Source organism: Carlito syrichta, unplaced genomic scaffold, assembly GCF_000164805.1.
Source record: "Carlito syrichta isolate Samal-C Ts95f unplaced genomic scaffold, Tarsius_syrichta-2.0.1 Scaffold74866, whole genome shotgun sequence".
In the NCBI taxonomy this organism is placed as follows: Eukaryota; Metazoa; Chordata; class Mammalia; order Primates; family Tarsiidae; genus Carlito; species Carlito syrichta.
In genome coordinates this window covers 11,942-21,228 of record NW_007018962.1, presented here as the reverse complement: position 1 = coordinate 21,228, position 9,287 = coordinate 11,942, and positions in this window count along the sequence as shown.

Below are 9,287 nucleotides of genomic sequence, written 5' to 3'. Positions count from 1 at the left end.
GGAGCGGCAGCCAGGCCCGGCGAGCCGGCGCGCGCCTGGAATGGTCCCTCCTGTAGATGGCGTGAGGGCCTCTCGCTTGGGGGCTCTGGAAACCCGCCCTGTTTTCCCAAGCGCTGGCTGGAGAAGGCGGACTGCTGCATCTGGACGAAGCCAGTGGCACGTGCACACAGCCGACTCAGTCTGGCCCACATTGATGGTGTACTGTATGTACCTGGTAGTGACCCTACAGCCCTGTTCTATAGATCAAGAAACTGGATCTCTGAACCATTAGGTAATTGGTCTAAGGACGATAGCTAGAAGTGGCAGCACTGGTAGTGTTCTTGCCTGTATGCTGCTGCCTAACAGAATATCCCTAAAGAACAGAAGGCACTTCGCAGACTTTATTTTGACTACTGAATTTTCTTAGTCAAAGGGCTGTGGTTCTCTATTATCTGGGTAGCTTTTTAAAAATGTAGATTCCTGGCTTCCTCCCCAGACTTATACAACAATTTTTGTGGTTGGAACATAGGAGTCAGGGTTTCGGGAAAGTTCCTCATGTGATTCTGGTAAGTAGCAAAGTTTGAGAATCACTGGTCAAGGAACTACTTATAGTAATAAAAGTTCATACAAATATTTGCATATGTATTTGTTAGGTTCAAATAAGCCTCCTAGCAATAAGTTATGATAGGGAACCCACAAATGTCCCAACCAATGCATTAATTCAGCAAACACATGTTGAGCACAGGTGCACTAGAGAATACAGAAATCACATAAAATCCTGTCTCTCTAAGGACAAGGCAGAATGTCCTAGGCACCAGTAAGAGACAGCCATGTGTCCTACTTAAAGATATATTAGTTGTGAACACCTGCCCAAACTAATTGACAGCCCTGACAGAATTGGGAACTCTTGTGATTCATCTTTGTATTCAAATTAATAAAACATTAAAACAACCACTTGTTTTTAAAAAGTCACAGAAGAAAGCTCAAAAGAAAATATAAAACACTAGAGACAATTGAAAACATGCCAAAACTTATGGGATGTTGTAAAAGCAGTTCTGAAAGGAAAATGTATAGCAAGAAGATTTAAAATACCCTAAGGAACTAGAAAAAGAAGAGCAGACTAAACCCAAAGCTAGTAGAAGCAGAGATTTGATTTAAAGACAATCATCAGAGTTCTGGAGATTGGTTGCACAAGAATGTGAGTGTATTTTAAATGACTGAACTGTACACTTAAATATTGTAAGGATGGTAAATTTTATGTTGTGTGTCTTTTACCACAATTAAAACTAAAAATCAGTGTAGTCATCATCATCAATGTGTGTTAAAGTGAAAAAGTTAATCTGTATTTTATGGACGTAAAATCATGTACATCTGTTTAAAGTCAAATTGTACAAAGGGCTTCCAACCGCAAAACAGTCCCACCCATTCCCAGCCCAACACTGTTCCTAGAGAAACCGTTTTCAGGGCTATAGCTACTTCTTTTGCACTTTGGCTTCATATTTCTGAAAATATGCACATACTGCTCTCTCTCATACTTGTTCTCTCTTGAGTCATCATTTTGAGATCTTTGATTTCTTATGTTAGATGAGGACTAACATTAAAAACCTTGCTCTCTAAGCTAAGTCCTCACATTAAACATTCCTCACCTCATTGTCATACTTGTATCATCAATGTTCCTTTTTACCATCCTTTCAATATAGGTATGACAACTTTTCTTTCAGTTGGTATTCAGTGTTTGCAGTCTTATGGCCATAACATCAGGTGGAATTGTTATTCACTATTGAGTCAAATAAAGTAGTAGGATTATGTTTCCTCTTTATTGTGTGAGTAGGTGTGGATCTCTTTGCTTATTCTACTTAGAGTTTATTAAGCTTCTTGAAATTGTGGACTAATGTTTTTCATCAAATTTGGGAAGTTTTAGTCATTATTCTCCAAATATTTATTCTGCTCCTTCTCCATTTGGCACTACTACTACATGCATGTTGGTATGCTTGGGTCTCGTGTTTCTCTGAAGTTTGTTTGTTTTTCTTCATTTTTCTTTCTCTTTGTCTTTTGGCTTGCATAATCTGTATCATTCTACCCTCAAGTATACTTACTCATTTTTTTTTTCCTGCCAGTTCAAATTCACCATTGAGCCTCTCCAGTGAATTTTTCATTTTGGTTATTATATTTTTTAACTCTGAAGTTTCTATTTGCTTCTTCTTATAATTCTGTCTTAATTTGGTATTCTCTATTTGATAAGACATTTTTGTCATAATGTACTTCCATAAGCATGGTTTCTTTAATTTTTTGAACATATTTTTAAAAGGCTGCTTTGAATTCTTTGTCTGTTAATTCCAATATCTGGACCCTCTCACAGGCAGTTCTGTTGCCTGATTTTTCTTCCTGTGTGTGGTTTACACTTTCTTGTTTTATTGCTTTTGTCATGGTTTTTGTTGTTGTTGAAAACTGAACATTTTAGGCAATATACTGTATAATATTGGATACTGATTTTCCCAAACTATCCCCACTTGTTATTTGCTTGTGTATTCGTTTAGTGACTTGGTTAAACTATTTTAGTGGCCTATATCTCTACCTCCCCACCCCCCCAAGAGTGAAGCTGCTTCTGCACTCATCAGAGGGTACAGCTTGGGCATGGGGCAGTGACCCTGAAATGACTGATTTTAGCAGAACTTTCTTTGTTTCTTTATCTGATTGCTCTTTTAAACCTTCTGTTTCTTTTGTCTCCATTAAATATTGACTGATTGTTTTGACAATACTCTGTAGTATAAATGGTTCCAGAGTCTGATCTGCTTAAGTTCAAGCAGTGATATTTTTGAGGCCAGTGTTTGAAAGTTTTTTTCTGTCCCCAGGAGAACTCTTCTTTTTTTTTTTTTTTTTTTTTTTGAGTTGGAGTCTCACTCTGTCACCCAGACTGGAGTGCAGTGGCCACTCCCAGCCACCGCAGCCTCAACCTGCTGGGCTCTGGCAATCCTTCCACCTCAGCCTTCCAAGTAGCCAGAATTATAGGCATGTGCTACCATGCCCGGCTGATTTTTTTTTTTTTTTTTTTTTATTGTAAAAATGAGGTCTCACTGCCCAGGCAGGTCTCGAACCCACGGGCTCAGGCAATCCACTCACCTCAGCCTCCCAAAGGCACGGGATTACAGGCTGAGCCACCAAGCCCGGCTGAGAACTCTTCTTAACTGTCTCTTTTTCTGGTTTTCTCTGGTGAACTAGCTGGCCTATGATTAAGCTTTTTTGATCCCAATATAATTTTTCACTCAACCAGCACTATAATATAAAATATCAATTCCACTTTATTCCTGAAGACCCCCACTTATGACTTTCTGCTCTAATCTGAACTGGTTGTTTTCTAGGCCTGATACACAGCTGTTACCCTGGGGTTTCCTTTGCTGCTTTCCTGGGAATTTCCTTTGTTTCAGGGGCTCCAGCAATGACACTCCTAGGTATATAACCAAGAGAAATAAAAACATATGTCCACACAGAACCTTGTACATACATGTTCATAATGGCATTATTCATAATACTCAAAAGAGAAAACAACTGAAATGTCCATCAATGGACAAATGAATAAGCAAAATGCAATATAACCATACAATAAAATATTATGCCACTGAAAAGGAATATAGTACTTATACATGCTACAACATGGATGAACCTTGAAAACATTATGCTAAGTGAAAGAAGCCAGCCACAAAAGATCATAACTATGATTTCATTTATATGAAAGTCTGGAATAGGGAAATTGATAGAGACAGAAAGTAGGTTATTGGTTGCTTAGGAAAGGGGGAAGGGGAAGTGGGTAATTATAGCTAAAGGATATAAGGTTTCTTCTTGAGGTGATGAAACCTAAACTTGAATTTGGTAAGAATTGCACGTGTCTAGCTATATTAAAAAACCATTGAATTGTACACTCCAGGCAGATTGTATGGTATATAGTTTATATTTCAATAAAGCTGGATTAAAAATTCAGGCCATTAAGCTATTTATTGGCAACCTGAAGTTGTCATTGAATCTTGCTGCTTCTCAGGAAATGAGAGTAGCTTTTATTTAACAGAACTTCTTAAGAAACTTCCCCTCACATCTCAGGCCACGATTGTGTCCCTTTCCCCTTCCTAAACCAATCACGAGTATAGAACTGAGATCACCAGGATTAGATTAAGCATGACTTAACCAATAGGAAGTGAGCAAATGCCTAAATAAAATTAAGGTTCTGCTCAACAAGAATGAAGGGTGGAATGGTTATTGGGTAGGTTATTGATAGTGTCTACTACATACTTGCTTAACATTTTTAAATGTCAATTCCTTTCCACTACCTTAATTTTTCCTTATAAGCCTTCTATGAAGTTGGAGGGAAAAGTAGCTACATATTTGACATGATGAGGCTGAGTCTCAAAGATGTAAAGTATCTTAATTGTAGTTACACTGCCTTTTAAACCATTAAGCCAGGACTCGAACCCTGGTTTTTCTGACCCCAAGTTCTAGTTTTTATAACAGAATTTTTAAAACTAGCCTTTACAAATAGAATTTTTGGTCAACAAAGTGTTACTTATAAGTTTTAGAAGTCTACACTGAATGACTCTCCAAATCACAAATCTTACTTAAATCTGTCTCACTCTCCCCTCTAACAAACACAAACAGTTCATTCTCTCCTGCTGACCGCTTTTCAGTACACTTCACTGTACCAATATATCCTGTGTTCTCCTTCAAAAAGGAATTGTTCTGCTAAAAACTGTGTTTTCTCACTGAAGAGTTTGTTGTAGATTTCATCAAGTAAGCAGATGCAGTAGAATTTTAAATTTAGTTATCTGTCTTTAATGGCTTTTCATTCATAATTATAGTATTTGTAATGAGTGCGTTGGTAATGACAGAAATCCACCATAACATATTCCATTGTCTGAATTAGCTTCAGACCTGTATTTAATGAATTATTAATCAACCTCAGTCAATCAATAGTGTATCACATTTAATCTCTGAACTACACAGGAAAAGAATTTTTATTTTCTCTCTATGTAACCTATGAAGCAATCTTTAACAATATGAGTCTGTTCAAACATCCATTCACAGTTCCATTACATCTGCAGTTCTATTAATACAGGTCAGCTTAGGTTAGTTCACTGTCAGCAGCCAGAAAGTTGCAAGAATAGATGAACTTAATTGCTTTATTGTTACTATCACTATGCCTGTTTAGAATTCTGGTACATAAAGCTTCTGAGATACTAAATTTCCATTTAGGCTACCTAGAAGCATGAGTTAAGTTTGGATTCTTACCCAGAGCTACCCTAATTATTAATTCTATAGATGAGCACATCTAAGACACGTTGTAAATCAGTAATAGGTAATGTATATTGTAATTACTTTACCACCTATTCTACTTCTACCATCCTTAGACTTTAAGTAGTTAATCAATCAATGACTACAATATTCCATTGGTCATTCAGAACCAGTATCTATAGACACAAACAGTATTATGCCTTTATCTGGATAAAATAAGGAAAAACTAAAATAATTTTATAATTTTGTTGGTTTACTTGTTTATCAGTGATTCTCAACCTTGCTGCATGCCTGGAGTCACCTGGAGAGCATTAAAAAGTATCGATGCCTGGGTTCCACCCAGAATCTAATGGTACTGCTATAACAAGAAGCCTGGGCATCAGATCTTTAAAAGTTACCCAAATGATTGTAATGTGCCCCCAAAGTTAAGAAAAGCCATGGCTTGTAATGGTACAGTGGGTGTGTGTGTGTGTGTGTGTGTGTGTGTGTGTGTGTGTGTGTGTAGAGGGCAATCAGGAAGAGAGGGAGAACAATTAAAAACTGGGCAGGCAGGACCTCAACTTTCTAGGCAAGAAAATAATGTTTAAAATTCTGAAAAGAGAAGTCAATAATATATAAATGTGGCCCGGGCACAGTGGCTCATGCCTATAATCCCAGCACTTTGGGAGGCCGAGGTGAGAGGATTGCCTGAGCTTGTGGGTTCGAGACCAGCCTAGGAAACTTGGCGAGACCGCATCTCTACAATAAATCAAAAACTTAGCCGGGCATGGTGGCATGTGCCTGTAGTTCCAGCTACTTGGAAGGCTGAGACAGAAGAATCACCTGAGCCCAGCAGGTTGAGGCTGCAGTGACCAGGAGCATGCCACTGCCCTCTAGCCTGGGTGACAGAGTGAGACTCCAAGTCAAAAAAAAAAAAAATTACATATATATATATGTGTGTGTGTATATATATATGTAATTTATATATATATATATGCATTATTTTATTCACTACTCAGAAATTATATTCTTACTGTAAGCCAAGCTGTTTTAAATGCTGAGTCAAAAATGCCTTTGCCCTCAGGGAGACTTCAGTAACCACTGAAAATGATTCAGACAATAAAACAGCTTATGATTGTTCCTACTTGGCTGAAAGCTAAAGCTTAAATTTAAATAATTGTGATTTTATTCCTAAAATACACTTAAGTACCAGAATCCTAAATAGACACAGTGATAGTTACAATAAAGCATGTTTTGAACTTATATGGTTTTGTTTCACTTCCATGTTCTTGGTGTAAACTACCTGACATATGAACTTTTCAGTTCTTGTACTTTCTACATAGTTTCTTCTGTTAACCTCTGTTTAATGAAATTTTGTAAAGAATCTTGAGCCTAATTCATAGATCCCAGTGTCTTATTCCAAAACATGAATTCTTCAGTGGCCTTTTTGATGTTGCCAGTGGTCAGCGTTCACTAGATAACTAAATTAGCTCTTATACTAAAAAAGAAAAATCCAAAATACACCTTCCTCCTTCTTTCAAGATGAGAAAATGACATCAGAAAAATTCACAACTGTCTAGCTACATTGCCATAGCTACAGATCCCCAAACTGTCTTTTTTTCCAATTCACCAAAGTTTTCCCTGGGAACTAAGTCACTATTCCTCTTTCATCCACCTGCTTCCTCCCTCCTTGCCTTCAGTGACCATATACTATTTTGCACACAGTGCTAGAGATGGAGTGAGGAAGTTGCCTGGTTTTTTCAAAACCAGCCTTTTAAAAGAGTTACTTATGCCCTTTTTAAAAGCAAAATTTAAAATATATTCTAATGGAACAACTTCCAAAAACTGTTTATTCTTTCCATATAGGATTTGTCAGATCTTAAGTCTATTTCTAAATGTTCATAAGCGCAATTTATTTTTCTAACTCCTTTGATTACAGGAGACCCTCTGGATAATTTTAAACAATCATCTTCTCTTCATTTTTAAACCAGGAGTAACCAAATTCTTACATCCTCCACACATGCCCACAAAGGACGTTTCTTGGTCAATGATTGCATGAATATTTATTTTTCTTCTTTTGCTTTACAAAAACTACAATTTTTTTCTTCTTTGTACTTTTAAGAGTCAAAGCTTCCCTAACATGTGTTATGCTCATAGTTTTGTATGTCATTCTAACAGAAGAATAGCATTTCCTTTAAAAGTTTTTCATACATTTCCTTATAAAGGTTTTCTTTTTTTTTTCTTTTTTTGAGTTGGAGTCTCACTCGGTCGCCCAGACTGGAGTGCAGTGACCGTTCCCGGCCACTGCAACCTCGACCTGCTGGGCTCCGGCGATCCTTCCACCTCAGCCTTCTAAGTAGCCGGAATTACAGGCATGCGCTACCACGCCCGGCTGATTTTTTTTTTTTTTTAATTTATTGTAGAGATGAGGTCTCGCTGCCCAGGCAGGTCACGAACCCGCGGGTTCAGGCAATCCACTCACCTCAGCCTCCCAAAGGCACAAGATTACAGGCTGAGCCACCAAGCCCAGTTCTTTTTTCTTTAAATATTTTTTATTTTGATATTCTGGGATACAGTTTAGGGTTAGGTATACAAATATGCTTCGTTCAGGCACCCTTGTTGATAAGGGATGTCTCCCCATTCCCAGACAGATATTGACTACTGTTAATCCCACCTCCCTTCCCCTCCCCCCCCATAGTTTCCCACCACTGTCAGTCTTTTTTTTTTTATTATAGTATTATGGTGGATGTTCAAGGTCCACTATATAAGTGAGAACATGTGATACTCAGATCTTTGTTTCTGTGAGAGACCACTCAGTATTATTGATTCTAGTTCCATCCAGGTTGCTGCAAAATTCATGATTTTGTTCTTTTTTATGGCTGCATAGTATTCCAACGTGAATATGTACCACATTTTTTTAATCCAGTCCTATTTTGATGGACAGCATGGTTGGTTCCAGGTTCTTGCTATTGTGAACAATGCTGCAATAAACATTCGTGTGCAGGTATCTTTTTGATAGAGTGATTTGAGTTCTTCAGGGTATATTCCCAGTAGGGGGATTGCGGATCATATGGGAGGTTGATATTTAGAGATTTTAGGAATCACCACACTGCTTTCCATAGAGGTTGCACTAGTTTACACTCCCACCAACAGTGTAGAAGTGTTCCCTTTTTGCCACACCCTCTCCAACAACTGTTATTTTTTGAGTTATTGATAATTACCATTCTGACTGGAGTTAGGTGGTATCTCAGTGTGGTTTTGATTTGCATCTCCCTGAAGATTAATGAGGTTGAACATTTCTTCATGTGTCTGTTGGCTGCTCGGATGTCTTCCTTTGTGAAGTGTCTGTTCATATCTTTTGCCCATTTTATAATGGGGTTGTTTGTTTTTTTCTTTTCAGCATGTTTGAGTTCCTTGTAGATACAAGATGTTAAGCCTTTGTCAGACCTGGAGTTGGCAAATACTTTTTCCCAGTCTGTAGGCTGTCTCCCTGCTCTCTTGATGGTTTCTTTGACTTTGCAGAAGCTTGTCAGTTTAATGAGGTTGCTCTTGTCTATCTTATCTCTTATGGCCTGTGTGTTTTGGGTTTTGTTCAGGAATTGGAGGCCAGTTCCGATTTCCATGAGGGTGTGTCCTTCATTTTCTAAGGTTCTTATGGTTTGAGGTTTTACATTTAGGTCTCTGATCCATTTGGAGTTAACCTTTGTGCATGGGGAAAGATAGGGGTCCTGTTTCAATCTTCTGCATGTGGTCAGCCAGTTTTCCCAGCACCACTTACTGAATAGGTTCTCCTCTCCCCAGTGGTTGTTAGTGGAGGCTTTGTTGAGATGAGTTGGTTGAGAAATTGAGGTTTTGCTTCTGGAATCTCAATTCTATTCCATTGATCTATATGCCTGTTCCTATACCAGTACCAAGCTGTTTTGATGATTGTAGCTTTATAGTAAAGTTTAAAGACTGGTAATGTGATACTGCCTGCTTTGTTTTTTTTGTTTTTGTTTTTGTTTTTTTGCTGAGGATTGTTCTGGTTATTCTTAGTCGTTTGTGTTTCCATA